Here is a 6,472-nt window from a genome sequence, read left to right on the forward strand (position 1 = left end):
CTCTGTTATTTTTCTTTTGCAAGCCATCAACTAAACTTATTCGTTGTTGAGTGATAAACAAATTTAATGGTTCATTGACTGATTGGATGTATTGCTGCATGTTTGCTATAGCCATTTGTTTTTATAATACTTATTTCTATTCATTATTTCGGCTGACTATCCATTTAATGATTCTCGCTAAGAAAGAGCCACAAAAGGGCCTATCTTAGTGGAATATATCAAAGCAATAATTGATTTTAGATTGGGTTTCCTAAGTTGAGTTTTACTTGATTCCAAAAAGATCATGCTTAATCTAAAATTAGTGATAAATTAAACATAGAGATTCACCTCGTAGGGTAATTAGCACCGAAGAGTGTAATGCTATATCTTATGTTGGCATAACAATTTGTCAATGTTAATTTGCATATAGATATAAGACATCCAACATACGACAACTGAGGATACATGAGGATCCTACCCAGTGTTTGTAACAGATGCTGCAGCAACTAAACCTAAAATTAGAATAAATAGTCAAAACCATTAAGAGAGTTTAATCACTCAACTACACAATTCCCATTGGTTTTACTTGTGTTTGACGTGAGAATTTTGTTTATTACATTTTTAATTATTGCATTTTATTTTAATTAGTTATTTAGTTTCATCAATTATCTTATTTTAATTTAGAACAATCACTGCAACATTAAAGATTTCATCATTATATTACTTGTTATGTACACTTGCACATTGACACCAATAGCATTTGAAAATATTACAATAGTTACTATTTTAACTTTCATCATGATCTAAACTTTGTTCTGGTTAAGTGTTAAACAAGCTTAATGGTTATTTGACTGATATATTTGTGTTGCTTTGGATTTGTTGCAACATTTTATCTTGATTTTACTTATTGCAAATCTTATTTTAGCTGACCACCAATTTAGTGGTTACTAGCTAAGAAGCAGCCTAAAAAAGGTCTGACTTAATGGAATAGATCAAGACAATACTTGATTTTAGATTGAGTTTCTCAAGTTGAGTTAATCTCGATTTCAAAGGGTCATTCTTAATCTAAGATTAGTGAAGAACCAGACATAGGAATTCACCTTATTAGGCAATTGGAACCTAGAACGCATAATGTTATATCAAATATTAACATAATAATTGGTCACTGTTAGGTTGCATTTAGATATAAGATATTCAACAAGTGACATCTGAGGATACATGAGAGATTTTACCCAATATTGTAGTAGATGTTGTAGCAACAGTACTGTATGTGGAAAAATAGTCAATACCATTAAATGAGTTTAACCACTCAACTACTCCTTTCCCATTGAGTTTATCTTTGCGTTCGATTTAAGAATTTTCTTTATTGTATTCTGTTTATTGCATTTTTAATTTTGTTAGGTTTTTAGTTTCATCAATCATTTTATCTTAATTAAATTGAAATTGTACTGTTAAGATTGTTGTAGCAAATCCTATGACATCAATCCCTATGGAGACAATCTGAATACTCATCATTATATTAATTGTGTAAACTTGCACATTGATACCTATAGCAATAAGCAAACCCAACAACCAAGAGTGAGCTCAAGTGATTAGATATTGTTGATTGCTTCGGATCGAAGTAAGTAAATTTATGCATAATATTTTTTACAAGTATATATGTAAATACTTAAAAGAAAAAGAGTAATGTTGTTCATATGGAATGGCATTTCATGATTTTGAAGTAATTTTACTATTATAGTTTATGATAATAAGTTATATATTGGTTAAAACTTATTTAAAATGTTTTCTTAAATTTGTTTTCAAAATGATTTTAAAAGACTTGTCTTTTCATAATTTTTTTTTCTTAAAAATATTTGTAAAGCTTTGCTGATTCAATGTCCCATAAGAGTATTTTACCAAAATTTTACTGAATGATTGATATTGAAAAATTGAAAACTGTATTTAAGGTTTTGGCTCATTGTGCGTAGTTAAGACACTGATATGACTGAACAATTAGTTGTATTGTGTGCACCTATTGACGATTGTTACATGATAAAATATCCCGATTGAATTACTGACCAAGTCACTGGGAGTACAAGTGATATACTGAACTACTGATTGGGTCATCGAGAGTACAGGTGGCACTACGTGAGTAAATTGAACAAATGAAAGGTTTTATTAATAAATGATCTCTTAAATAATTATTTATTAAAAATGATTATTACCTTATGATTTAACTGATTCTGAGTTTTACCGTACATATTTATTAGACTATGAAATGATTACTGTTTTCTAATTTATGGTACATCATAATGATTATTATATACTTTATCTTTATTAATAAACTTATGCATTAGTTTGCTTACTAAGCTAACAGTTCACCCATTCTCTCCAACATTTTGCAGATTGATTTTAGAGATGTGGATTTGTTAGCTGAAAAAATTTGACGTTTTCTTGATGAATATTTTGTAACTACTTTGGTTATTACTTAGAGCTGGATTTTATTTTGGAGAATTATTGTGTTATTTATTGTTTTAGAGACTATGTTTGACTATAGACAATATCGATTTTATTTGATAATAATAATAATAAGATTAATGTTATGAGGTTTCATTCTAAATTTCTCTTGAGATTCTTGGGTAAATTTAGGGTATAACATTTGTGGTATCAGAGACGACTCACAATCCGATGTGTGGATGGATATATTAATGATATGATTTCATCCCATTCTATTTCTAGTGGCCCTCACGAGGATGCAAGGTCCTTAAGGGGGAGGTATATAACATCCCACATCGTTAGCAAGAGAGTTCCTACACTAGTTTATAAGTCTTGAGCTCTCCTAACTAAATAGACGCCTTTTGGGTTACAAAGGCCACAAAACTGTGATAGATTGTGTACTCAAAGCGAACAATATCTACTTGGTTGTTGAGCTCAGGCTATTACAATTAAGCTTTTTGGGCTAACCATAGTATTTAAGACAAGTATTTAGTGTTAACAAAATGAATTTCCAAAAACAAGGATTGTACTTTAATGAAGAAAGGGTAAAAATAAAATGAAGACCATAAAAACCAACAATAACTATTAAATTTGCCCTCTCAAGTATGAGAAATTTTATAATATATATGTGGTACTATGTTAGTCATACAACAATCAAATGATATTATCGCATTATGTTAGTCATTCACATAATGAAATGATATATAAAATTAGTGTCACTCATCTTATACATATAATACAAGAGATTGTTTTCATACAGTAACTCTATATATTAATATGAGATTGCTCTGATACCAATCTTTGGTTTAAAAATAATTTTGCAACGAAAATATTTGGATTGCAATTCTCATACAATATATAAAATTACCATAATCTAGAAATCATACTTTTGCTTTTTCGTAGAACATATTCAGACTCCTAAATCACGATTTGTCACCACCAATCTTATAAGATCACGATCTATCACCAACGATCTTCCAAGTTAAGACTCAAGTTTAATTTGCACTTAACATGTGAGCACCTTTATCACAGCTCACAGCAACTAGCAAGAGAAAATTTTCCTCTCAAAGTTAGAGAGAATTTTTTTTTTCTCTGATCTATATATTATGGCTCTTATGTCCCTTTTTATAGAGAAACAAGTCCTTTTTATATCCCTATTAGTGAAAACCCTAGGCTTTTTATTTATCTCCTTTTTTAATTCTATTAAATTAAAATATTTGATTTAAATTAAAAATAAGATAAAGCCCAAAAGTGGAGTTACTTGTTCCTGTTATAGGGGCCCACCTTATAAAATAACATAAGGCCCCTTACACACAAGCATATTAAATGGAGCCTCCTACCAAGTGCTATATTTAGACTTTTAACTCAAATAGCTAGTTATCTTGCTTATCAATCGAATAGTGGTGTAATCAAGTAAATGAGCTAACCTAGGGACCATATGGGTACATACAATAGTGGCTACAATATTTAGGCTTGTAATTGAACTAGCCCAATTATTTGATTCCAAATCTACTCCACTAAACGATTGAAACTGGCTTCCATAGATGTATTCTATCTAGGATAGTGTTCTCGAATAATAATTCAACCCATGGCATATTGATTTCTTTACTGAACAATCATTTGTACTACATCCCCAATTAAATTGACACTTATTGGCTTTCTCTATTGATCATTTTTAACATACTAATTATGTTGACACATTTTGGCTATAGAATTCTATGATCAAGTACTGAAAACCCATCAAAAGATGTGTTGTAAAAATTCTATATTGTTAACCTATAATCTCATTGCTCATAATTGCTTCCACCAAGATACCAAGTAATCTTTACTACAAATGTATGTTACACACATTGGCAACTTCAAATGAAATGACAATCACAAACATAAAACTATAATTAACTCAAGATTGAGATTACAATAAAATCAATGCCTATGAGATTTAATAAGTCTGACATTTATTTTAAGGTTAATTAAATTTCATATGTGACTTAGTTCAATGCAGTTAAACTACACTAGTAAATTCATACGTGATTAAGACAAATCATTCAATGAATTTACTGCGGTCTATGTTAATATGTGTATGTCTATAATATTGATTTTGACGATAACAAACTTTATATGTTTTTTATTAAAAAAATGTTGGAGCTTTCATTAATAAACAATTTCTTAAAAGTCGTATAATATTTCTAGATATGTTCATGAAATATGGATAATCATTAAATTTAATCAGAAAATCATTCTCTGCGAAATTTTGTAAAAATGATGATTTTGGAAAATAACGGTGAACCATTTACTACAAATGGTTAACCGATAATTTCCAGAGAGGCATTAATTTTTTATCTTGAACCGTTTAACTTAAACAGTCAAGCCAAATTTTTTTTTACATGTTTCTGGAAATAAACGACTAACCGATAATTTTCAAAATGGAACTACATGCTAACCTTGAACCGTTTAGCAAGAACGGTCAAACCAAATTTGTTTTGCAGGTTTCTGGAAATTAACAGCTAACCGATAATTCCAAACAGTTAACCGATTACTTGAAATTCTGCTCAATGGTCACTTGGATTAGTCAAAACAGTTAACCGATAGCAGTTAATGGTGATCCGATTTCATTCAAAAAGTCAACAATGGCTACTTTTCAACTCTAACTAGAAAATGGCTCAATTAAATTCAAATAAGGGTTGATCAAAGAGTTATCATTGGGCTTGTAATTAAGAATACAACATTCATTGAGCCTTAAATTTGTTCTTATTTCATTTATTCACACCTTGAGCATTCATTTGTAATCATATATATTGTGTGAGAGAAAAACATATTTGTAATATTTGTTTTGAGTGATTGTAAGTGTTGGGATACACTTGGGTTAACAGATTGGGAATAATCTCTTGGTGTAAAGGTTGATTAACACCTGTGAAGTCAATTGTAAGTGTTCTTGAAGCCTTAGAGGTTTGATTAGTGAAATCCTCAAGCCTAGCGACCTTGGAGCGTGGACGTAGGTAAGGTTGGCCGAATTACGTAAAAATCTTTGTGTATGAATCTCTCTTCCCTTATCTCTTTACATTTTAGTTTAGATTTTAGTTGGTTTATTTATTATTATTTTAAATTTGTTTAAGATTTGCATTGAGTTTTGTTCAAGCATTCTATATTTTTTAGAAAATCAATTCACCCCCCTCTTGGGTTGCTTAGATAGCATTTCAGTCTAAACATAAATAGAGCGTCCAACTTTATTTATCAACTACGAACTTAATTATTTAATCATAAGATAATTTGTATTTATATTTTTCTGTGAATCCATATGATGATCACATAAATATATACAATATTATTAAACGGACTTTATACAAAATATTTATGCAATTAAGATATCTAACAAATATCTCAAATATTTTATTAATAAAAAATATGTTTATTATAAATAAATAAATCAATATGCTTTAAAGAGCAATAATCCAAACAGAAAGTACCTTTGTCATAGACAATTCATGGTAACCATCAACATTTAGCCAAAGAAAACACACACACACACACACACTATAACAAATAAATCAATAAACAAAAGGAGCTTACCAAAGTAATGTGGCATGCATCCAAAAATAGAAAAGAAAATAGATATTGCATCTTAAAGCAATATTAATTGCAGGTGAAAATCTTTAAAACCATTCTTTTTCTAGAAAAGAAAAGTGAATTTATATTCCTTAGAGTAGTAGTACCCACTTTCCCATGAAAACGATATGTATTTATCACTAGTAAGCAGAAAATAAAACCAACTGTACTGGTGCAAAGCCATTCAGTTATGGCACTCATTTAGAGTTTTATTTTCTCTTCTTTTATTTTTGTTAAATAATAAATGAAATTAAAACCACAAAGAAAAAGATATTCAAGATAAACCCTTAGGACCAATTTGGGAATGCAGAGACGAACTACATATGCAAAAAAAATTAAAATTAAAATTACAAAGGAAAAGATATTCAAGATAGACCATTAGGACTAATTTGAGATTGCGGAGATGAATGAA

The sequence above is a fragment of the Citrus sinensis genome, chromosome 4 (assembly GCF_022201045.2).
Source record: "Citrus sinensis cultivar Valencia sweet orange chromosome 4, DVS_A1.0, whole genome shotgun sequence".
Classification (NCBI taxonomy): Eukaryota; Viridiplantae; Streptophyta; class Magnoliopsida; order Sapindales; family Rutaceae; genus Citrus; species Citrus sinensis.